Here is a 26936-nt window from a genome sequence, read left to right as displayed (position 1 = left end):
CTGGACATACTTTCCCAAGAGACACTTGCTGACGGCAAGGAATGGGAACGTGCAGGATCAATCCTGGACTCCACCCCACTCTCTGGAAGGATATTTGTTCCTACTCCACAAAGCTCCTCTGCCTTTTCTCCAAGCCTGACCTCCTCTGCTTTATAGTGCCAAGCTGTTTTTCTCAGTCCTACCTCCTCCCCAGCTCTGACTTCTTAATCCACAACTACTCCATACACTTAACTGACTCTGGTATTCATTTCTCGGGGTGGGGAGTGTCAGACCCCATCTCCCTGCATAGCAACATGTAGGTTCGCTTCTGAGCATTTTCCTCCAGTCTGATTATAACTCCAGCGTCTTTGTCTTTTCCTTCAGCCTTTCTCCCATAGCTATGTAAATATGATTTTTGCCATCACTAGCAGAAGGCCAGAGGCTTGGTGGGCAGCTGGCAGCACCGGCGTCTCACGATGTGCCTGGCCCAGCCTTGGCAGGAGCTGGTTTTAGCCGCGGCAGCAATTGCCTGGTGGCCACGTGCCTGTGCCCTCCCTGCGCTGGCTTCGCTCTGGGAATGCCCGGGGCGGGGGGCTGGCATCCCTACCTAGTCCCTGCTGGAAAAAACCCAGCCCCTCCGGGATAACGGGGCTGGGGACGGCAGTGTGCGGCTCCTAAAGTTTGCCTGGGAAGCAGGGAGAAGGAGGCAGGCTGTGGTAAGAAGTTACATAAAAATATCCCCAAAGAGAGCCAAGACTGAGGAGAAAGGGAGGCCCACCATGAACCTCCCCCAGCAAAGACCTCAGGCTGCTGAAAACTAATTCTAACTGTCCCCTCTTTCCTCTTCAGAAAGACTGACACTGGCAGCGCCAGGACCCAGAGGAACATTGGAAGAATGCACATAGCAGCACAGTGAAGGGGCAGCTACTTGAAAGCTTCTCTTGTATACAAATTTAAAAGATATTTTAAATTAGTTTTTTTCTTATCTAGTTAATTTGGACTTTTAGACCATTGAAATATTTATATGGCTAACAAGAGGTTCCTGTTTGTACATATATGGTGTTTTCCCTTTTGGTGATAACAAGATTTTGAGTCTAACATTCATCATTTTGTGCTGAAACACGTTTTCCCCATCTTTAATCTCATATGCCTACCCACTTCCTTTGGCTCCCATCCACCTATCCCAGTTCCTTTTATAATCTCAGGTTACTTTTTTCTTAAGTTTTGGTACACCACTGGCTTCCTGTGTTTGCTCAGCCAGTCCTACTGCACCCTCTCCTGCTCCTAACTTACCCTCCTTACCCTGCTGCTGCATTCCTGAGCCTCACACTGCTGAACATCCCTTTACCTTTCTCTGCCTCCTCTTCATTCCTAGTTTTGCTCTATTCAGTTCCTTGTTTCCCCTTTTCTCATAAAATAGTAACAAAACACAAGGAGAGCCAGATGAAGACAAGTAGGAGAGGTCCGGAGGCCTGTGATTTCCACACAGAGCAGACCCTTCTGAACGTCAGAAAAAGGGTCACGGGCTGCATCCACCCTCCCCACGTTCATCAAGGGGATGCAAAGGGAAGGGGGGTTCTCCTGCTGCTTTGGAGAGGCTGTAGCTATTAGTGTGAAGGATCAAGAGCCTAGGACAACCAGAGATTGACTTGTTTGCTCAGGTGAGAAAGAGAAAGGACTTGGGAACAAGGAATTCATCAATTCCGTCTCATAAGTTTTTGAAAGATGATATTTACCTATATTTAAAACCAGGTTTTCCTACAGTATCTGCTCTTCCTATTTGAACTGTAATTGATCCACATGCCTTTTTCCCACCTAAGCCAGATGCTACACTTACCCATGCTGCAGTCCCAAGCCCATGACGTCCAAAGGGTTTAGGTTTGAGAGTGGCAGTTTTGCTTTTTTCAAATTTGAAGAAAAAAAAAATCATGGCAGAGAAAGAAAACGTATATCTATTAGGAGCAAATCGTGTTCAGTGAAAAAAAGATGTAGAATTGGACGTGGAACCCTCCAAGCAATTCTGCTCTGCCTTCAAGAACAGAGAAGGCTGTCATTAAACTACTCCACTGAAAATGATTTATACTGGCCATTATAGTAAAAGACCAGGATGCAGCCTTGCAGCTCTACACCCACACTTCCTCTTCTTTCTGTTTAGAAAAGGTTTGCAGAGCTGTAACAGCTCTACATAACTGTCCCTTTCTTCCCTGTTCCTTTAGGACCCTCCAAGGGGCCTGAGATTCAGTGCCCATTGGTGCACATCAGGTGTTAGTGCATCGGTCTTCTGGAGAAAAAAAACCAAGCCAGACACTGCACTGAGCAGCTAACGCAGTTGAGAGCACAGTTTCAGACGAAGTTGTTCTGCGTTTGGAAACTCTTCTTTGAAAGGTAACCCTGAGAGATAGGACAACGTGTGGAAGTTTTTGAAAACATGAGTCTAGAAGTCATGAAAAACAGGAATAGGACACCTGGACTGTAGGCCCTCATCAGAGGTCCCACAAGATGTTTGGGCGTTCGGCCTATTTAGTTCATCATTAGAGGATTTCCACCATACTGTATGGTCGAGAACTGGCTTAGAAACTTTTCCTCAGAGCTGGCTCCTACACCTGTAGGAATGGCCATGCCCCTGCTGTCTCCTCTGTAACGGGTACATCAGTCAAACCGAATACATCACGGAAGTACCATCACTTCCCACCATATTCACTCCTTTTACATAGCACTTACCTCTTAAATGATGTCAGTCCTCTGACATGCCGTACTATTTTGCTGCAATTTTAGCTAAAGGATGATGAGAAATATGAACTGTCAGGTTTTGAACGCGCCTATTTTTTTTTAACTGAAGCAACGGCCTCAGCATTATTTAATTACAAATTTTGTTTTGGTTGTACCATCAACGTATATTCTGGAATATACCCACATTTACTGACAAAGTAGCTGTTTTCATTCATGTCATGATAAAATGGCTTCAATAAAAATAATTAGGTAGCTATGGCACTTATATGCACAACATTAACATTTACATATACACATTCAGATGTGTTATTCTCTACAATGAAGCAAGAAACCCTGGGATCTTATAACGGCTTCATATTGAGGGGCAGCCAAAGCTCAGACCAAAACAACTGGAGAGAAGCAGGTTTAAAGCACTGAAATTTCCTACCTAAGGATAATGTTAATGATGATAATGATTTATACTGTACTGCAGGGACATGTATATTTCTATGCTACTAAAATAAGAAAAGAAAAATTATAGTTGGCTCAGTTTTAATTTTTCAGACTTAGCTCTTTTTTTCATCTGGTTTAGGAAAAAAATTGTTAATATGCAGGAGAGAGACTCCGAAGCAAGCTGTAGAAAGGTGTGTAGTAGCTTTGGGATTGAAGCAGGGAGCAGCCTTGGATCAAAAACGATTCTCTGTGAATAGTGTATACATACACACGCAAAGGCAGGAAAAAAGAGGAATCATCCACACAGGTTCAGAGGCCCAGCTATGCTTTCCATTGCCCTGATTCTGGAAAATGGGAAAGCAGCCGCACGGTGGTCACTGCCCGGTCGGTGCCAGCAGCTGGGTTCCAGTGCCCACTCACAACAGGGGATAAAGGCGCAGAGAGGTGCCTTGGGTTAGTTTCTTCTTGGACTACGCTTGAATTGTTCTGCCATGCTTACGCTGCTTTTTCAGTTGGATGAAACTCAGAAGTGCAACCAGAAGAGGCCCTTAGAGCAGTGTGACCCGACACTATGGGGACAGAACGGTTCTTCGGGGATCCTAGGCAGAATGATGATGGCACCAGGGGTCAGGAGCAGGGGGTACCAGTCACAAATAAATGTAGGTCCTCCTTGAAGTCTGCAAAATTTAGCCTGTGCTAAAATGTTATGTATGCAAATTCTCTGTAAATTATGACCACATAAGGGGAATGTTTTTTGTAATCCAAATATATGATGACTCTAAAGCTTGTTCTAGCACAATCCTTAAGCACTTTTCAGAAGTACTGCCTTGGTAATTCCTGTGTAAAGCTCCATCACACAAACTAATATACTTCGATATAACCTGTCACAACCTTGCTGGACATACCCACATGGATATTTTCCCCTGGAGAAAAATCATTTCGGTTTCATGAATGGTAACCATGGAAATATCAGACCAGCCAAGGTTTCAGAAGCCAGATTTGTTTATCAGATTTCAGTTTCCTAAAGCATGTTTAATATAACGGATATAACAAACATCAAGTACATTAAATTGTCCAAGCATTTAGTTATAGTCATTTGACAAAAACCTGAACTGTCCTAGCTACAAGCTCTCAACAAGTGCAGGATATAACTAAGGCCAAAGGATCTTCCTCGGTATCTGCTTCTTTCCTGAATGCTCTATCAGTGTGTTGGATGCATTGTACTGTTGAACACAATGCATAAACATTATCTGCTATTTTCACTAAACGTGTGTGTGGTTAGCTATCTTTCCTGGCTGCTGCACTCAGATTTAGAGCAATTATACGGAGGGAGGAGGAAGGGCTTCCAGGGTGAGGCAGAGAGAGAGAAATGCACAGAGGGGAAAGGCCCTGCTCAGAGCAGAAAGCAGACCTCAGCCATACTGCAGAGAAATCCCTGGAAAAAAAAAAGAAAAACCCAAACCCTTAGGAGCCTAGAGGGATTGTATGGTATCTCTTCAACCCAGAAAAACCGCTGAAAGCTGCTAGTGTACAAGCAGAAAGAAACAACTTACAGTACATGAATACAAAGGGCAGACTTGATTTTAGAACTTTTGACTTTAATCTGCCTATACACCAGCACTGAGACTTCCCAATTTCGAGAACTAACGTGCTCTAATTAGATAACCTTATTTCTAAACAAAATGTATATTTAGGGAATAGAATACTCTCCTGCCTTTTGGTATGTTTATTGTAAAGTAAGGTGAGAGGAGTTCCAGCAGGAGGCTCAGATTCAATCATAGACTGAGCAGTGTTTTAATATGGTATTTTAAGTAGGGTTTTTTTCCCTTAGAAAAAGACAAGTGGATTGGGAAGAAAGCAGAGAATGTGAGTTTTGTGAAGAACAGGCAGAAAAATACAATGTACAATTTCTATTTTTATCATCTTTACCAACTACAGACAGACAAAAACAAAAAATAGGTAAGAGAATTGACTTCATAGTAAAACTGATCTAAAGATTTTGGAAAGACCAATAAAAGAAGCACAACCTTAGTGGTACATTTGCTACTTTATCTGCCTATGAAAATCATACTGATATATAACAGTTTGCTACTACTTTCTGAAATTCTTCCATTCTTTCGAGAAGGTCAACAAACAAAATGAGGACAGCTAAATACAGAGCCAGTGTTTGTCCATTTGTCAGGAAAGACCTCCACAAGACACCTGAAAACATTTATTATCACTGCAAAAAACCCTGAATGATTTGGGGAATTCCACCACATTTTTTAAACAGTGAATCCTCAGCTGTGTGAATTCTCAACCAGCAGCAACAGTGATAATCTTCTCTGAATAAACTTACATGCTTCTCCTTCAGGGTGTAGTTTCATATTATACTTAATTCAATCTAACAGCAGGCAGAGGCCAGAGGGGGTGGACCTGCTTTCTCCCTGCTTTTCTGCCTCTTCCCTTCTGTTAAATTTAGCAATTGTGCAACTCTATAGTGACTCCCGTCAGCTTGCTGATCTGAGGGAAAACTCGCAGGTTTTCATGAGTTAGCTTTCCCTCCAAGCAGGGAAGATTTACTGTGACAAGTCAAACTCAGAAAAGGAAGCAGAAGGAGCACACAAAAAGTGATGTGAGACAAAGAACGCTATCATAGGTAACTTAAATTGCTCTGGATAGGGTAATGAAATGGAAATGACATTAAAGATACTACTGTATAGCAATGTAATGTTAACACATTCATTTCGAGCACAGCCTACCTATACATTTATAGAGTATCATAAGCAAACTGAAAAGCAAGTTCTGTGTCACTGTCACTATCACAGCCAGTCTGCAAGTGCAGTCATCTCGTTCAAAGCTCACAGAGAACAAATACATTGTCACTTGGCTGCAATACTTGGTAAAAACTGACAATGCTATCTATCAGGGAAGCAGTATACATTTTCTGCAGGTGAAGCACTGGAATACATTCAGAAAGGCTTTTCAGGTCTAATTATTTCAGAGAACACTTAAATAGTCGCCATTAAATAATTCGTGGCCTTTTGATTTATACAGTTCTCCTTTAAATGTACTCTCTAAAAATGTCTGTCAAAGCCTCATATTTACAGTCAGTAGCTTCCATTGAAAAGTGATCTTTCCTCAACACCAATTACATTTTATTACACAGTTATCCTACGTACAAGGGAGCAATGATTGGTGCCTTGTTACAGTACAGTAACTGTCACTGCTATTTCTTTATCATTATACAAGAACAACCATAACTTAAAAGTTTCAAGTGCAAAACAAAGATTAAAACAATGAAAAATTTGTAACTGAAGCAGGAACCAAAATGAACAGTTGGTGTTCTTAGCAGAGTTTGGAGTTAGGAGAGATTTTTGTACTTTCCGGATGATAAACAGCACTTCAACACTTAAGAACAGTCGCAGAGGCCCACAAAACCACAGAAACGAGGGGTATATCAGAGCCTGTGGACCCAGGAGTGTTTCCTAACTGTTGGGACTGACTGCAACCAGACTACCGGTTACAATGAGATAGGAACGCGTGCTATGAGCCCACACACCTTGGCTTCCACTTCAAAGAAACTTGGCTAAATGAACAGTGATAGAACTACAACCAGACACCCAGAACTCCATGCCTGGACAACTGGTGGACAAGTGCAATGAGACACAGTGACCCTGCAGGGTAAATACAGCCAGTCACTACAGAAACCTTTAAGTGGCTGACCACTCTATTCCCCAAAACAGAGTTATCTATCAGCATGCAGCCTGCAGTTAGTCTCAGTGTGTTCAGACTCTGCAGGGCTGAAACTCAATTTTCTCTCTAAACTGCCACAGGAATCAGGTGTTCAATAACAAGACTATTCTAAAAGTATACATTCAAAATATTAGTAATTAAAAACAATGAGTTCCACATGAAAGATATTTTATTATAATCCCTTAAATTAAAAAAAAAATAGTTTGCATTTTTTAATCAAGAAGACAGCTTAAATATAATAACGTAAATTTCGTAAGGGGAGCAATTCACAGTATCCAAAATATCATAACTTTGAATGTAATGAGCACTATCTTTAATAGTTATGAATTATTTGGAACACTTGAGCTTTTAGCTTTATTTAGTTACTACATGTTCAAAATCTCAGAGGAAATCTGGAAATCACCGAAGGACTCACAATACCCTTTTAAAGAAACACCTGATATTATTTTCATTAATTAAAAGCATGATTTTGATTCTGGGAAACAGAAAAGAAGCAGCTATTTATGTAAAATATATTTCCTGTAGTAAATATTCTGTAGCTTATGAACTTAGCTGAAATATTAAAAAAAAACATATGCTGCCACACTGAAACAAATTTATTTGAGCAGTATGACATTTCTCTTCTTTTAGTAATACTCTGAAATCCCTACGGTTGCTATAACTTCTAATAATGTAGTGACTTTGTTTTAATCTTGATATTCCCTGTATTTCTTTTTTTAAACATCAGCACTATTTAAAAAATCCAATGCAGTTGAAACTGGCATTTGAAGGCATTGAACTGTGTTAAAAAAGTAAGCAATGCCATCTTAGATGCTCTATTTTCCATAAGAGTCTGTTTGTCCTCATGTATTTGAATCTTTTTTTCTTAACGTTAATAGTTTTGCCCCCTGATACTACCAAAAGGCCATCAAGATGACAGTGGAAGAGATAAGAAAAGTTACACTGACTGTGCATAATGTCCTGTCAAATATGTAAAGGAACTTCATTCCACGTTCATTGCTCCTTCCCCATTTCTTTCATTGCAAGCTTTCTTCTCGAAGAGAATAGGCCAAGCTTTTCTGAGCAGTAGTTGACAGTGAAGCTTTCCCATCAGGCTTCATGCTATCATATAGCAAACCCATAGACCTAAAAGATCCTAGTTTTAGAAAGTCTCCAACTTAAAAATAAAGGAGGTATCATAGTGTGACAATCTTGGCAGAGCATTGATGCCACAGAAGAGAATGGATGCCTTGGCAGAACTGAATGCTTCATTCAGCCACTGAAATCTTCCCTTCCTCCATGCAAATAAAGCTTTTTTTTTTTCTTTTTTTTCTCCCATTACACTGCATGCGAGACCATCTAACGAAGGAACTGAAAGAAGGAAATCAACTTGTCTCCATGGGGTATGACATCTAGGTCCCATCCTTTTAAGAAGCATGACAATTCAACAGAGAAGTAAAACTTCAGTATCTATCTCTGTACAAACTGTGCCATAAAAAGCAATTAAGATTTCACCTTTCTGATATAAAAATGGTCTAACAGAAAATTACCTTGAATTTCTGTCTTGAAACTATTCAAAATCTTATTCCTACAGATTTGCAAGGGGCTGAAGTTCCACAAAAGAGAACTTGTAATCTAATGCAGATCATTTAAATTTAGCTGTGATTGTATTGGCCTTTTCAAAGCATCTGCATTCTCTTGCAATTCCATCTTATGAGAAGGACCAATGTCAAACCAATGCTCTAAGGTGGTTTTTTTTAAGATTAACCTCTAACCATGGCATAGTAAGTCAAAGTAGATACTGCCAAGCTTGTGAAAATCAATATAGAAGCAAATCTACAGAATGTACATTTAACCATACATTTAGTATCTTTATTTTTACTTCCATAGTTCTTTTCCATAAGGATGATGCAACAGTTCCACTAGCAATTTCAATAGCCAAAATCAAAGGTCATTTTCTAAGTTCTTTACCCAAGCAATACCTTTGAAATTAATGAGAGTTCACTGAATTAAAGACCAGCTGCAGGATTTGTATCTTCCATTAAAAGGCCTCCTGCCTGCTTACAAGTCACATTGCACAGTATTCCTCTTTGAGATTTGGCTGCAGTAAAATTAAACATCACTCGAAATGGATTTAATGATTTAATTTTTTTAACAAATTACTTGCAAACTTTAGCGATGTTGGTGCAATACTTTCAGACTGAGCAATTCAAAGGAGCCTAAGGGAGGAAGGCAAGCACATTTCATTGAAACGGATAAATGTCAGCTGCAATAAGTGCACGTGTTTGCATATGATATTCTATTATCAAGAAATATAGCATGTAATATTTCTGACAGACCTTCACGGAAGTACTTTATTCACTGAGATTGCAAGCACCTATGAAAGCGTTATCATCTTTTCCAAACTTTACTACCTCTAGTCTTGCAGCCCCAGATTCTGACCTGGGAACAATTATTGAATGGAATATGTTAGCAGAGCACAGAGGAGACTATGTACATATTTTTCATCGTCATGAAGTGATGATAAAGCTTAAGGACACAAAGTGATTGATTATTCCTGCAGAAGCAAAGAATGAGATACCTCCAAAAGCCAAAAGAGAAAGACAGAAGGGGATTCTGATTTAACTGAAGACAATAGATTGGAAAGTCCCCTATCTATTCCTAAATCAGCTGAGAACCAGAGATGATCAACAGAGAAAAAAAATCTCTGTCCTTTTAGACACATCTTATTTTTCAGAGAGGGTTAACTGGTAAGGAATTACAGTAATTAAGACTTCAGGGCCCTTGGGTCTTGAAACTCATGAATATGACATCACTCTGGTAAAATAAATTATTTACCTCGTCAGACATTCCAGGGTGGCAAAACCATTGAATCATACAGAATAGATCACTGCTCATCAAAAGACCTACACCTTTCTAGTATCAATAAAAGAGAAAAGGAGGGAGAGAAGGAACAGCTATAAATATGACAAGAAGCTAAATCAGAACTGAAATGTTAAGAAAAATATCTAAGTAGTAGAAAATATTAGATTGCAAGAGGCCAGAAAATTATATTAAGAATATCAAGTCATGTTTTATACCCCCAAAAAAGTAAATAGCGGATTAATTATAATTCCTCCTTGCTTCCACCATCAGCTATGTTGAATAAGAAACAAAACAGCAGCTCAGAACTAAAGCACAAGGATGCCTGCTGGGGGTTTGTAATGCAAGAATAGGTCAATATGACCAGCTGATGCAGCACTGGAGCAGGAAGGTCCTGCTCGACCCAAGGTCATTTCAGTTACTATCTGTCTTGGCGCAACCAGTCCTGATCCAACTACCAATCTGATCTGTGTTAGACTTCATCCTACATCACGCACTAAACAGGAAATGCTTCTCGAAGTTTCTCTGATGAAAGATACCTACAGTTATATTTCGCAAGCTAAATTCAAGCCACTTGAACTCTGAACAGCAGAACAGTAACATCAAAACAACTTATTCCTGTGTACAATTTGAACAAAAAAGCAAAATAAACCTTTAAAATCCTATCTTAATCATTGGATTAGATTAAGACGATTTAACATTATTACTGCTTAGCATCACTTAATATAGCTTTAAATTTTAACAGCATGAAGTAAAAAAAAATAGTAGATCCAAAAATCTATACCCCAGGCTGGTTGCACTCTTAATTAATGATGTGCTACTATTAAAATACTCAGATAAATGTACTACTGTTTTTCACTAAAGTCAGCATTAATGCAGAAAGCTGTACATTAACCATAGTATCTTTCTAAATGACTAGCCACAATTATATCTCTTCACTGTGTATATACTGCGTTATTTTAAACAAAACAAAAGTCATCCATAGCCTATATTTTCAGCAAATGCTTTCAATAATCAAAACCTGACAAGGGTTCTATTATGCATGGTAACAGGGCTATCTTTAACTTTTACTCATCGAGGAATAAAAAACATGCTTATTTAAACATAGTTGATGTTAGGAGGTTCATGTCACAGATTCTCTTAACAACGTGAACAAGGGCATTTAGTGTAACTACATCAACATCCCTTTAGAATCATAGAATCATTTCGGTTGGAAAAGACCTTCAAGATCATCAAGTCCAACCATTAACCATGCCCCCTAAACCATGCCCTGGAGTACCCTATCCACTCGCTTTTTGAATACCTCCAGGGATGGTGACTCAACGACTTCCCTGGGCAGCCCATTCCAATGTTTGACAACCCTCTCAGTAAAAAAATTTTTCCTAATATCTAACCTAAATCTCCCTTGCCTCAACTTGAGGCCATTTCCTCTTGTCCTATCTCCAGACACCTGACAGAAGAGACCAACACCCTCCTCACTACAACCCCCTTTCAGGTAGTTGTAGAGAGCGATAAGGTCTCCCCCCTCAGCCTCCTCTTTTCTAGACTGAACAACCCCAGATCCCTCAGCCGCTCCTCATAAGACTTGTGCTCAAGGCCCCTCACCAACTTTCTGATGTTAGGTCTTTTTTTTAAGCTGAATATAAACTGTCTTCTAAATTCATTGCAAAGGAATAAAGCAACATATTATCAGTGCCTCACTGCAGAAACAGAGATTAATCTTGAAACAGCTGTGTATGTTAATAATGTAAATAAATAAATTTAGAGGCATTAACGGATTTTATTGTATTTTTATTTTGTTCCTTTCTCTGCAATATGGATAAGTAAAGACAAGCTAAGTGATTTAAGTGGAAACCTATGTAAAAATTAAAGCAGAAGGCATGGAAAAGATTTTTAGTTAATTCTTCATTTCATAGGCGCTAAGAATAAAGTTTTATTAGTAAAGTCAGCCGTAGCAATGTTTACACCGATTTAAAACACAGTTCAGAATCAGAACAAAATTGAGTTGTAGTACAATAAGATTCTTATAGTGGTGAGGGTAACACACAATCTTTTGCTATTTCTATAACTTCTGATTAGAGGCAACAATAAAGACTCAAGGATGGTGAAGGCCTTGAAAAGTCTTTAACTTCAAATGTAAATGCTACTGCCTTCTTAATTACAGCACTATTTGAAAACACTGCAGGAAGGGAAGTCGAGAGGAAAAGAAGGGAGAAGAGGTGGAGGAAAGAAGAACACCCAATAATAAAAGTACCTACTTTTATTACTACTCTTCCAACATCTAACGTCAAGTATTTTTTAAAATCAGAAAAAAAAACTGGGAAACTTAAATCATAGAACCATAGAATGATTTGGGTTGGAAGGGACCTTACAGATCATCTAGTTCCAACCCCCCTGCCATGGGCAGGGACACCTTCCACCAGACCAGGTTGCTCCAAGCCCCATCCAACCTGGCCTTGAACACTGCCAGAGATGGGGCAGCCACAGCCTCTCTGGGCAACCTGGTCCAGTGCCTCACCACCCTCACAGGGAAGAACTTCTTCCTTACATCTACTCTAAATCTACCCTCTTTCAGTTTAAAGCCATTACCCCTTGTCCTATCACTACATGCCCTTGTAAAAAGTCCCTCTCCAGCTTTCCTGTAGGCCCCCTTTAAGTACTGGCAGGCTGCTATAAGGTCTCCCTGGAGCCTTCTCTTCTCCAGGCTGAACAACCCCAACTCTCTCAGTCTTTCCTCATAGGAGAGGTGCTCCAGCCCCCTGATCATCTTGGTGGCCCTCCTCTGGACCCGCTCCAACAGGTCCATGTCCTTATGCTGAGGACCCCAGAGCTGGATGCAGGACTGCAGGTGGGTCTCACCAGAGCGGAGCAGAGGGGCAGAATCCCCTCCCTCGACCTGCTGCCCACGCTGCTTGGGATGCAGCCCAGGATAGGGTTGGCTTTCTGGGCTCCGAGTGCACATTGCCAGGTCGTGTTGAGCTTCTTGTCAACCAACACCCCCAAGTCCTCCTCCTCAGGGCTGCTCTCAATCCATTCTCCACTCAGCCTGTATTTATGGTTGGGATTGCCCCAACCCCTGTGCAGGACCTTGCACTTGGCCTTGCTGAACCTCATAAGGTTCGCACAGGCCCACCTCTCAAGCCTGTCAACAGACTTCTGGATGGCATCCCTTCCCTCCAGCATGTCGACCGCACCACACAGCTTGGTGTCGTCAGCAAACTTGCTGAGGGTGCACTCAATCCCACTGTCCATGTCACCGACAAAGATGTCAAACAGTGCCGGTCCTAATACTAACCCCTGAGGAACACCACTCATCGGTGGTCTCCACTTGGAAATCAAGTGCAATCATCCAGCCAAGTCCTTATCCACCGAGTGGTCCATCTGTTAAACCCATGTCTCTGTTTCAGACTTAGTTCTGTAATTTACTGCATAAGCTACACCTCCCTTTTCAAGAGCAGATTTATAAACACCATTATGTGTGGATAAGCTATATCTCTTTTGCTCGTTTATTCAACAGGATTAACATGGACTGGACAGAGAAAATTAGAAAGCTTTTTACAAAAGCTTTTCATATATGAAGTCACTTATGCCCTGACGTTTACCTATTCCTAGGAAGGAAAGTGTAATATACTGTGATGTAATATATTTAGCAGACTAGGATAGAAAGTGGAGGTGATGATTACTTTGAATTATTAATAGGGTCTTCTGTTCTCATCAGCAACTTGCAATGATTATTTCCTCCTAACGGCTACATTTATCAATTCACCTCCACTACATTTCGTTGACAAATTATTTGGCCATGAACTTCCAAAGATCTGCCAGAGCTTTCTGTTAATCAACTAGAAGGGGAAAATTGGATAGTTGAACTACAAAGCACTGATTATAATTGGATCAGTCATATAAGTGTAATAAAGAAAATTCTTGTAATGTTCTATATCTACTAGTCTAGCATTTTGACTAAAAGTGACTCTATATAGACTAATTCTTCCAGATCAATGTTGTTGAAATGCTGTTATTGTATTAGGTTGAAGTGGTTGAAATGGGTTTAGATTAAAATACTACTTAGAAACTGGTTTTTAGAATAAACAAATTTCATGATGAGTAATATAAAAGTAAAAAGGAATGATTAACTGCATTATACCATCCCAACTACATATGCCTCAGCTTACAGAAGGGAAGGTATTCCAGCACAAGCAACTACTTGCCTTTGGAGGGCAAGATCACATAAGTACTAGGAATTAAATCCTAGGTGCAACACTAACTTACTGTGAAGATAACTGTGCATGTATTATTCAGTAAACCCATAAACCTGAGCCAAAAATTAAGGATTAATGATGTCTCTCTTTTACACTGGGAGACTGGGGAAAAAAAGGCAGTAACAGAAGGGGGAAAAGAAGAAAACTACAACCGTGGTGTGGCTGTTGCTGCTGCATTCTCTATACAGTGTCCAATACTGTGAAAGGAAGACTGCAGCCTTCAGATGGCCTAGATGAGGGGGAAACTCCCATCAGCCCCGTTATCCTTCCCTCACGGCCCTACAGCTTCCTTGCCATCAGCCGGCAAAGGTATCTTGCCAACGCTGCTGTCTTTGACTCCTTTCTTGCAGGGCCTGTCCTAAAGCAGGGTTGCTTCTACCAGGTTTCAATCAGACACCTCAGCGGGAAAGTTATTACCACTGTGAGATTAGTAGTCCTCCATCCCAGTGGTCTCCAAAGTGGGGTGTGCACACGCCAGGCATTGTACAAGACAAGTCACTGGAATGCAGGAAGCAAATATTTTTGTACCATAAATACATAAAAGAAAACAACAAATAGTGTTTATTTCATTTTTCTCATCCCTTTTTAATTTCTGCTTTTGTTTATGTTTTATAAGGTTGATAATATCTTAGTACGGTTGTACATGTATATATATAATCTATAAATACCTATATATTGTGGGTACATGCTCAAAAATGTTTTACTGATGGGGTGCACGATCAAAAACATTTGGAGAGCACTGCTCTAACCCAGCAGGGAGGCTGGTGCAGAAACACTGGCCAGAATCCACAGAACCTTCTACCAAGTTAGTCCTCTTGAAACTGGTATCTGATTTGGGGGGGGAGGAATGCCATTGCTGTGAAGCTAGCTGAAGCCCCCACTGAAGCTAGAACATTTCTACCAAATATTGGAGACCTATAATTTTTTTCTTTTTTCTGATAAGCTTTGAAGAAAGTATTTTTATCATCTAAGCTAAAGACATGCCTTTCATGCTAGTCACTGGCTCCTGTTAGCCATTCATGAATATAGTCACAAACATCAGTAGCTATATTGGAAACCTTTAAGGTAACTTTCACAGGATATTTGAAATTCGGCAAACTTCACACTGTACTCAGTTTGATGCTAATCCTATTGCAGCTATATTCACAGCCATCTGTGTGATAACATTTATGGTGAAGACTTTCAAAATAAAATGCAGAAGGAAGATTTAAATGAAAACAAAACACAACTATTTAATCTTGATCTAGTTTTTTCAAGGTAACAGAGCAGATATAAATGTAAAAGTTGTACTATATCTTCCTTCTCTTTACCTGGGGAGTTGGAGGATATTGCTCTATAGAGAGTGAAGAAGTAGAGAGCTTGTGTGCAAGAGTCTTTTTTAAATCTTTCTTTGTGCAAACGAGCAGTGTGGAGGATCAAGGTGAAAACAAAAGGGGTAGAGGAAAGCCAGAAGGAGGCAGAGTATTTATTCACAATTAGCAGTAACTGAGACTACATCTACTATGAGCTGAAAGCATGAGGTATTTATAAGACCCTTTCAGTTTAATGTATTAAAATCTATAAAATCTTCCTTAACTGCTGAAATGGCAACATGCCTAGAGAGCATGTAACATTAGCCGTTCAAAGTACGTTGCTAACCAATTGTGAGACGGCTGTGGAAACAGAACTGTGTTCATTCATGCCATTCCTGGAATTCAGCTAAATATATTAGTACTACTTCCTGTGCACTTTTGATATTCAATATGCTCAAGTATCAAGGAATGTATAGCACAGTTTCTGCTACAGAGCAATCACAGTTGTAGCAGCACCATTAAGATGTTTATGTCAGTCTCTCAGAAGAAGCATACAGACAACACAAGGAAAATCAGACCAATTCCTGTGCAAATTATCACATATGAGCAAGGGGAAATTACCTAATAATTAAGAGTAATAGCACTGTTAATTTCTAAAGTAAGGGAAAAAAGACCAGAAAAAACCCGAACCCCAATCTTTTCAAAGTGAACTGGTAAATCTTAAATTTCCTGTATGAAACACTACAGCTAAATACAACAAAATGATTTTTTTTTATCAAGACAGATCGTGGCAAGACACAGGATCCACTTTCAATGTGACAGAAGAAATTACTACTGTTGAGAGGAGTATATTTTTGAAAGCTGTGACTGACGGGAAGTCTACAACTTCCACCAGTGCATTTTTATTGAAAATCCTCAGTTTCTTAAAAGATTGCATCAGAAAACAACTATGCTTTTATTAAAACCAAGAACCCAAACAAAGCCAGCTTAATGCAAAAGTAATTTAGTCATTTGCTAGGGACAGATAAACTAGCCTGGATGACGCCTTGGCAGGAAGCATTAGTAACTGTTCCCGTATCTGGATTGGTGAAAGGTGATCAGGACTTGCCAAAGCAAGGAAGGTGCCGAGAGCAGGAGGTAAGGGCTTTATTTTGGCAAATTGCAGTGTTTAGTGAGTTAGGTGGAATATAAACTTAGGCAATGGAGAAGAAAGGTATCAAAAGAGAGGATGCTCAAGACAGAAGTCAAGGTCACCTACACAAGTTCAGATGTTGAGAAGCAGAAGATAGGGGTGGTGATGGGAGATAAAATACTATGCCTGACTGCAATATTTCTCTGAAAAACAACACAAAATTGAATTTGTTTCCTCAAGAACAGAAACAAGATAGGCTTTGTCTTCATCTGTGGAACGAGAAAAAATTGGTTTGTCTGGAGTTCTGGGAAGCCTCCAGCTGGCTGCATTTTGACTTACTCCTTGTACAAATGCATTGTTACACAACTTTTGTTTCATGACAGTTTCATTTCTAAACTGCTCTGGGGATAAATCATGTTTGTGTGGAGGGACGCTGTTGTCTACAGGACCAATGGAGTTTTATAACTTGCAAAATGTGCATCAGAAAAGAACTAGCTATCTGCTTATAATAGCTGAAGGCAATCCAGTGGAATTGTATCAACTTCTGCTGCCTAATTCTGTTGTTGTAAAGATTCGTTTGAATCCCTGTCAGGTATTGTCTGCTTCTCATTTCTCTGTACAGCCCTCCAGATATGCAGGGATCCTAATAACCAGATCAGGAACTGACATATAGGTGTGATGACTACTCATAGCAGCAAATGAAGCCAGTAAGAACGCTTCAGCAATTAGTCCTAGATTTCTCAGATTGAGTAGCCAGGATAAACGAGTATTTTCAGCTTTCATCTTTGGTCCTCCAGCTGTAAGCAGGGCATAAATATGGTTCCCTGACTCCTCTACTTTATCCTCCTGTCCTGCTCTTCTCTAGACTCTGCCCCTGTTTCATTTTCCTCACCCTGCACCATCCCAGTCTTCATTTCTCAGACCCTCTGGTTCTGGTGTGTGACCATTAAATACAAATCTTCAATTTTTAGACTGAATCTGGGTTCTTCCAGATGCCTCATCCATGTTTTGAATATAGGTTCCTCCCTCTCAACTTTTCCCCCCATACACGCATGTTAACTGGGATGCTAAATGCACCTGGAGGTCTGCTTCTTGACCTCTTGCCGTTGGACTCGGAAGGACCCCTCCTTACCCTGACAACACGGAGGGAAGTATGGGATAACACTGGAGAGTCTTCCATCCCAGCTCCAGTATTCTGCCCCATCATACACCAAGTAAGGTAGATGGCACCAAGCGTTGCAGGAAAATAGGGATTTATCTCTGTAACTATGTGCAAAGGTGTGTTTAGTTCCTCTGTTAATAGCAAGGCCTTTTGGTATAAATCTATAACAACAACAATGAAGATGATGATCAGTTGAAATCCCTTCAAAACCTCAGTATGTGCATCTTGAGAAGGAAATACTCAACCTGGAAGGTGCGGCTGGGCAAAATAAGGAACAACTGAAATCTTGGTTTAATAAAAACCAGCAGGCAACATTAATGACAGATACTACTACAGTCTCTGTCCACGATTCCTCAGGACTGACTCCTTGAAGCACCTTGGATACCTTACTTCCATTTCAGTGTTTGATGTCAAGTGCCCGTGGCCATTAAAAACTGTCACCATGTTACAGAATTTGTTCTCAGCCGTGAACTGGCTACTTCTAAGATACCACAAAAATGGTATCTAGTACTGTTGACCCACAAGCTGCAAGCACTAAAACCGAACCTTCCTGGCCAAGTTTTATCAAACTTTCCTGCAAACACTCTAAATTCAAGAACTTTATAATAGCAAGGCACTTTCCCTCAGCATTATCCTCAATCTTGTTTTCCTCCAAACCTATCCAAACCCATTTCAACATCTGATAAATAAGGATGGGGACAAAAAGAATGCTGTCAAATTATTGAAGTAGAGCCCAGCAAGGTATCATAAAAAGGAGAGCTAGAAGGCCTGTAGATAAATAGTCTTGCCATTCATGTCCCATTGTTGGTAGATATTCTACATGTCCTTAAGCTTCAAATGATAGTTTTTATGGTCTCCTTAGGCAATCTATTACAGTGCTTATCCATCCCTAATGGTAAACTGTATTGCTCTAATTTTTCAACAAATGGCTTGTCAAAAGTAGTCTGAACACAGAACCTCACTCTGTAAGACATAACCAAGTTTTACATTAACAACAACGTATTTCCCAAGATCAGTACTTCCATGTTTATTTCAAATCAGTGCAATAGTCAAGTGTCAGGCTTGCAATAACACATTTAAATTGTGAATGCAATAATTGGGAAGAGTTTTCAGGTATCTTAGTGTCATGCCAGAAGTGCACTAAGGTAGAGAATACACTGTTAAGTACAGTCTTCATTGGCTTACATATCAGTAAATGTTGGTATGTAAAGTATCTGCTGTTTTTTCTGTTGTCGTCATTCTGCTTTTTTGTGACTTTGTTTTTTCTTTTTTCTGATATTAGTGAAACAGAAGAAATAATGAAAGACTTGAGCTAATTCAGAGAAAATCTAAGTGACATCTGAATCTGGCAGCTCCAGATAAGGCTTTCAGCCTATATGACCTTTTCTTAGGCCACTAGAGAGAAAAATATCTATATCTTTATTGTCATAGCTTCTCTACAGTAACTTTGATGAGATTAAAACAAAATCTGATACCTTAATTTCATAAACATGCCAGTGTTAGGAGTTTGGCAATGCTGAATTTTACTGTGTTACTGCTCTCATAGAGGTGATATCTCAGGAAGGTGCTTGGCAAGCAGAAGAAGAGGGAGAGCATCTGTGGAGGGGGTGTTTTAAAAGTCTTGTTGGAGTTGGTGCCTTCAGAGACATATCTCTCTGGGAATGATATGACCCATAACACTCTTGTAAAAGATATGGATGTACAGTAAAAAAAGAAAATTACACCAAACCTGATTGCTTGGACATTTGCTGGATATTTGCCTTTCAGAAACAGAAGCTTATCTGCTGCAAAACTGTGAAACTCGTTAGTTCCCTGTAGAGGATCAACAGGACTAATCTGTTTTCTTGATGTGCCTCATTGTGGAGAACCAGCACAAAGCCCCCACAAATGTTATATTAATGGAAATAAAAAAAAGTTGTACAATCTTTTACTTTATCTCATTTTCTTGCTTTCTTCTCGCAGTATTTTTTTTTTTAACCATTTCCCTAAATACTGGACTTTCATACAGTGAGTACGGACAGGCTCAAACTTAATCTTCTATCAGGTTGCTCTGAATGAGCAGTTCACAAATCTGATATTTTAATCCAATAATCTGTCAATCTGCGCAATACAATTAACTAATCACATTATTAATATGAATTGTACCAACTGTTCTAACCACAATTTATTTTCTTCAAATCTTCCTTTTTTGGTAGTGGTCTCAAACTAATTTATTGACCAAGTCTAACAGGATACAGAGTTCATCACCTTTCAGGTCTCTACATCTCATAGCCAAAAGATCAAGAGATAGCAAGTACAAGGTGAAACAGGAGTATTGAAAATATTAACCTCAGTATTTCCCTGATCACTTTCTCTTAATTCTAAAACATATTCTTTGACCTGGACACTTTTACATGTGGTGGTACACATGAAGCTAGCAACATCAACTATTGATGTCAAACTGGCATAGGAAATTAGGCTTGGTACATTGTAATAGTATCACAACAAGCAGAATCTGTCCATTCCATTTCTTGACAACTTACTGTATTTCACAAAACTCTTATTTCTAAGTAAAGATTTCAGAAGTGTCTAACTGCTGTGTTTAGGCATGTAAATCAGTAGTCTGGTTTTCAGAAGTGCTGGGTTCCAGCTATGACCTCGCAGACATGCATTAGCACAGTGACCATCACCTATCAGCTAGCAACCCAACACCTAGAAAGTTACCAATGATTTTTGTGGTAGGTAAGGAGATTGCTGGAGAAGATGAATGGTATGGCAGAGAATCGCTAAATGACTTAGCTAAGCTATAGACTGAAAACTGACATGGGAGAAAAAGGTCACTGTAATAAAGTGGCCAAGCATTCAAACCACATTGTTCATTCTTAGTTGTGGTCTGACAAAGGCTGCTTCAGTTTCTTTTCTTCTAAGATTATCCAAATGAACTCCTTAAGGATTTTGAATGTAACAAAAATACCATCTCTTCAACTTCTAAGAAAAACTGTCTGTTGTTTATAACCCACTCTTCTTTAGCCCATGTGTCTTCATAGCTGGGTCCTTGCTTTGTTACTTGGTCTTAGCCAACTGAAGAATATTTTGAGTTGATGCAAGTCTAGACAGTCACACTTGGCCCTTAGAAATTTCATTCCATGACTCTGAGGTTTGGCTGGCTGCTCCTTCAAGTTCAATGCAGACTGTGTACAAACTCATGTATCTCGCTAGTCTGCATACAAACTAGAGATTTCCAATTTTTTATTGCAATTCCTTTGCCTGCTGTACCCTGAATTCTCTGACACCTTCCCTTCTTGATTAAGTGTAGTTGCTCTTCAGGAGTGGAGCAATTTGCATCTTTCTTTCTAAAGGGTTCCACCTGACCTGGTCACTTCCAGCAACATACAATTGTTGTGAGATAATTGGGGGGGGGGGGGGGGGAACCACCAAACAACAAAACCCTCCACAAAATGCTGTCTTACCACAGCTAAATATATTCAGATTTGTCGAAGTTGTGAGGCACATTTTCAGAAATTCACATTTTCAAAAACCTCCCTGCTTTTATTGCCATTTTTTACTTTATTTCAGCTAAACTTTTTTATTAATTCAGTTGACAAAAGTTTGTCCAAGCATGTCTTGTTAAGCTTTACACAATCCACAGTGAAGATGAGCAACAGTGTGTGACAAAACTTTAAGTTTATTCAGCTTCTGAACTACTGAGCAAACACACATTCCAGAATGAGATTAATTTTGGAGCTACAGCATTTGCTGTCAAAAGCTTAGTCAAAATCTTCTCTGTCCACTGGTGAAATGCCAATCTTCTTAAAGAACATCACTTTTAAAAATCTGACTACATTTCTTGAATGTAGTGACTACTAATACCATGCTATTGGCTTATGTTTAAAAAAGCAAGTACAAAAATTACACTTGGCATTTTCATAAGTAATGGTAAATTACGGATCCCTTTTATTTCTGCTCTGAAATAACTGTTGTGCATTTTTTTCTTTTTAGAAGTTAACTTTCTAATTTACATTTAATTAAAAGGGGGGGTTAATTTTTGTTTTAAATTTAGAAGCTTCCCAGTAGCCCTTGGAGACATCACTGTAAGCAAAGCAATGTGAAAAAGATTAACATGTTTAACTGATAACATGTTGAATTGATGAAGAACCACAATGCAGGCAAAACAGTTTCTGATATGATGGTGTATAAATTTTACTTGAAAGCTGTATTATTTTCTAAATGTGACTGTTGATCAAACTCTTTGCATGTGAACAACTGTTCTGCTTTCATAATATAACAGAAACATATCTTTTTCTTTTGGCTCATATTTTGCTCTATAGTCCACACTAACCATGTATTTTTCAGCTTTGGTTTTTTAATACTTACATTCACTCACAGGGAAAAGCAAACCATGTGTTCATTAGTTTAGATTAGAGAGAGGTTTTTTTCTGAAACACTTGAAGAATTTGATGTAAAAAAAAAAAAAGAGAATTCTAATACAACTATTTTGCTAGTATTTATAATAAATAATAATAAAAAGCAGAGACAAACTTAGGTGGGAAGAGGAAGTCATGTTTTTAGTATCTCCAAGGACGGAAACTCTACAACCTCTCAGTGCAGCCTGTTCCAGTGTTTAACCAAACTCATGGTGAAAAATGTTTTCCTTATGTCTGGTCAGACATTTCCGTGTTCCAACTTGTGTCTGTCACCTCTCACTCTACCACAATGCACCTCTGAGAACAGTCCCACACTGTCTTCTCTACGTCCTCCCATTACCTGGTTGTAGACAGAAGAAAGACCCCTACTGACCCTTCTGTTACGGCTAAACCCCCTTGTTCCCTCAGCCTCTTCTCACACACCATGTGCTCTCTAGCCTCCAACCTTCTTGGCAGCCCTGCACTGAACTTGCTCAGCATGCTAATGTCTTTCTCATACTGGGGAGCCCAAAACTGGATACGGTACTCAAGACGTAGCCTCATGAGTTTCAAACAGCAGAGAGGAATCACTTGCCTTGGTTTGCTGGCTACACTTTTGCTACTGCAGCCCAGGATGCAGCTGGCCGCCTTTGCTGCAAGGACACACTGCTGACTCATGTTCCGTTTGTTGTTGAAGAGGTCCTGCAAGTCTTTTTCTGTAAAGCTGTTTTCTATCTATACAGCCCCTGGCTATGTTGTGACATGGGGTTATTGCATCCTAGATGCAGGAATTTGCATTTGCTTTCATTTATACGTTTTAACTTCGTAAGGTTCCACTCAGCTCATTTCTCCAGCCTGTGCATCCTCACCTCTACTGGGCTACTGGATTTGTCAATCCCTAATATTAAATATCTACAAAGACTATTATATATACTTCTACCATAAGTAGCCTAAATTAGATCCAACACCTGCAGCTGGAAAACTTTAAAGGAAAACTTTATAACTGCAATTTTATTTACTTGACCAACACAGTGAAAATTGTCTACCTATGCCACAGTGCATTCCATCTCTCTCTTCAATGTTCTTGAAATGAAGGGTCACACGGGCTTATCAGTTAGACTTGCTGGGCATTTTTTCAAGGAATTTGCAAAAATTGTATCCTCCTAAGTAAAACACCAGTTTCCCTAGTACTAAAGTGTGAATAATATATGCATCTCCAAGAGAGAACTACATTGAAGAAAGCATATACAAAGCAGGTAATGCAATTCAGTAAATCAGATTATATTTTTGCTACCTGTAAAATACAGAAACTTTAGCATGTTGCTTAGGACACTCATGCACAAATACCAGTCTTTTCAGGAGACTTTTAATAGCAAATGGCAAATCACTTCTACTAATTTCGGGGCGGGGGGGCAGTTGAAATTCAGTTGAGAAAAATTCTATTGCCTGACCAATTTGCAAACTGTATGTTCAAAGAAAAAGAGTAGGCTATGGTTGAGCTACATTCCTGACTTCAAACAGTAAGGCTCCATCAAAAAATAAGTAAACAAACATAAAACAGTGACAAAGAACGCAAAACAGAAACTTATTTTAAAGTTTTAAGGATTTACTAACAAGTAAGTACAGTTCTTCAATGAAGTCCAAAGAATATTTGTTTGTGTAAAGACACAGATTCCATATATGTTACATGTATATGCATGCAATCTATTTTCTTGCTTGTTCAGTCTTTCCATTCTGTGGCACTATTTTGCCTGAATTTTTTCAAAAGAAAACATGAAAACATGTAGCTGAGTCTTCAAAGTGCCTCAGAGATTTTGTTTTCATCTCTGGAAGGCAAAAAAAACCCAAGCTGAATTTCATCAGCTTCTGTTTTGAGGAACTACATGATGTGGTCATGGGAAATCCAGAAATTTGAAATATATTAATATGTGCTTAAAATTATCAGAGACCGAAGACCTCAAAGATATGCAGCCATCTAATTGCCTTCCATAAAAAAGGGAGTGACAGACTGATGGATCTGGCCCAGAATGAATAAGCACCTCAGCCAGAGGGATGGAGCAGTGTAGAACATGACTTGGCTCCTTATGCAATGTGTGATGAAATTTTAATATTCAGCAGGCTGAGTAATGAACTGCTCAGAGTGTGCCAACAGGGAAACACTGTGGCATGGAAGAGTTCCCTAAGTTTTGTCCTACTTCATGGTCTAAGCATTTTATTCAGCTTTATCAGAAGCCATTAATTCTCCCTTTGATTCACAGCCAAGAACCTGTTCCTGAAGAGAAGGCACTCGAGTTCTTTTGGTACAATTCCTAGTGACTATATTCCCCTAACCCTCTAAAAAATGACTACCGAGCAAGGATATGACAAATAAAATTTACTTTGGGTATTGTGATGGGGCCCAGCTGTGAGATCGGTAGGCACAGAAATGATGAACACTATTAGAGCTGTAGTGTTTCCTTGCATGCCCAAAATCAATTCAAGGTTAGCGAATGGTCCTGTGGAAGAGCTGAGCGTTTGTGTCCCTTCAGTTGAGCAAGACCTGTCGCAATCAGAGCTTTGGATAGAGCAGTCAGTTCTGGCTAATCCAATCTCTTCCGAACAAACCGGCACATCTACAGGCAAACCACAGTACAGAGAGAGCACGTTGTATCACAGAACTCCAAATGCCAGATTCCTTCCTGGCTGCTTAGACCTGCCTCTCACCAGGCTTGATCTATCTGAGCTATGGAGCTATACCAGTGTGAGATACAGTGATTCCCGCTATGGATCTAGGCTGCATAATTCTGTGCAGAGTTGCATTGTGCTCTGCAAATTCACCTCACATTACTTTCTGGATCCCGATTTCTGTGACAAGAACAGGTTATGTAGCAGGTCCTTAAGGACTGAAAATTGAGCCACATGGAGCTTCACGGTACAGCTGGATACACAAGTCCTTATGGGCAAGCGTCAAATATGTGAGATGAGTACAGAAAGTAAAATTGAAGCCAGAAATAACAGCACTTTAGCATGTTCCTAAAAAGCTGGTTTGAAGGGCACAATCTTAAGACATACAGGAAGACTCCATGAAACTACTATCCCAAGGAGGTAAAGCTGAGATCGTTTTTCCTGATATCTCCACAATGAAGGGCACTATAAGTACTTGTTCTGTATATCTCCAGTTGTTTTAAGATGTTAGACCAAGATATGGCAGAAAACACCACTGTAAGCTGTTTTAGCCCAACTAAAATTGCAAATATGAATAGCTGCTCCATGTACTAGTTTTAGATACTTGGGTACTAACAGACGTAGGTAACAAATATTAACAAGAAAAATTCCTTTTAGATATTTTGAGTGAATTATTTTACAGCAGAAAAAAAAAAAAAATCCTAATATTAAAATATGCTGATTACAATCAGTCCAGTTTGATTATTCCGTGATAAGGAAATGCATCTGAATAATAAACCTAGGTGTCATCAGACAACAGTGACATCACTGAAGGATGTATATTCACTTTAGCTGGAGACCTACAGGTAGGACTTCACTTTGAATAATGACAGTATTTAAAATAAATGCAATTGATTCAAAGATTGTTTTAAAAAGCTCTTTATCAGTAAAAGCTTAGTAATAACAGCTGTAAGTTCTGATTTTAGTTTGTGTTCCACCACAAAAGCATGCTTAAAACAGTTAATTAATTATTCGGTAGCTGAATAAAGATGGCAAAATCTTTGAATTACCCTGTATCAGTAATAAACTTATTTTTAAAGGATTTACTATTTGTCACAAAATTATTCGCCTTGTTTTAAAGCAGGTATGTCTAAAAAGCTTAGCTTCACAGGGGGTCATATCTATGACAAAAAATATTTTTAAGCAAGCCTCTTCTGCCCCCACAGACTCCAAAACACTTTAAGAAGTTAGATGCTTTCTTCTTAACACATATTATCCCACTACATAAATCTTCCAAGTCTTTGTCTTACTTTACTAGATCAAAGGAACATTCTCAAATCTGGATGAGCACTGGAAAGCCAGCACAGCAGCCAGACTGATTGATATTTGACTTCACTTAATATTTGTGTTAGTTCTACCCTCTCCCATAATGATTTAGTATTTTTAAAACTAACAGAAAATTAAAGCTCATTTAATATGTATGGGAGAAACAAAAACCCAACACAAACAATATTGGATTATTACTGATTTCCTTTTTAAATTACTTGTGAAGTCTAAGAACAGCTACCTAATTGTAAGCTTTCGATGTTATCTTTTGGACAACAGTATTTCAAGTATTTCTTAAAATGTTTTTAGTTGAAATGCTACAAATTTTAAACACTCATACGTAAAACATTTCAAAGGTGAATTACAGACATCGAAAATTTGCATGAGATCTCCTCACTTATTCCAGGTACTAGTTTATTCCACAGTGAAATTAGCAGTCAAAATACTAAACTCCTCAAATAACTGGAGTCTCTTAAGAAACAGCTGAATGACGTTGATATGACTGATGACTCAAAAATATAACCTTACCAATAGGAAAGAAGATCCCCAAGAGAACATTTCCTTCCAAACAAGAAATTTCCCAACCTCCATATCACTGGCTGGAAGAATCCTAAGATAATAGTATTATTCAAACATAGTTCAGATAGCTTTTTTGAAATGCAGAAATCAAAAGTGCTGGGGGAGTCCACTTAAGGTGCAAATACAGTGCTGTAATGCATTGCCAAATATTACTTACCCTGTGCTTAAATAATTCTAAGTAATATACTTTCTCTAATGTTAATATAAGTCTAGTTGGTGGGGAAGATTACATAGAATAAAGTAAAATTTTTATCTTAGGGAGTTAATTATCACTTGATTTATTAAGAATGTTTATATTTAAGTCAACTTCATGTACAGCTTCTGCTGAATTAGTGAAAGATTCTTCTGACTTCTACCATTTTAATTGAACTGTGACATTCAGTATTTTTGTTGCATATTTCGCATTCTACTGAATAATTATTTCCTACTTATCATGGAAAATAATAA

General features: G+C 39.1%; 1 protein-coding gene across 7 annotated transcripts in view; it reads right to left on the bottom strand.

Annotated features, from left to right (window-relative positions):
• Positions 1-26936, bottom strand: part of CTNND2 (catenin delta 2) — a 702624-nt gene that overhangs the window by 413192 nt on the left and 262496 nt on the right. The window lies entirely within an intron of this gene.

The sequence above is a fragment of the Harpia harpyja genome, chromosome 1, assembly GCF_026419915.1.
Source record: "Harpia harpyja isolate bHarHar1 chromosome 1, bHarHar1 primary haplotype, whole genome shotgun sequence".
Lineage (NCBI taxonomy): Eukaryota > Metazoa > Chordata > Aves > Accipitriformes > Accipitridae > Harpia > Harpia harpyja.
The sequence above is the reverse complement of the archived record's forward strand: the minus strand, read 5'-3'. Positions and strand labels throughout refer to the sequence as shown.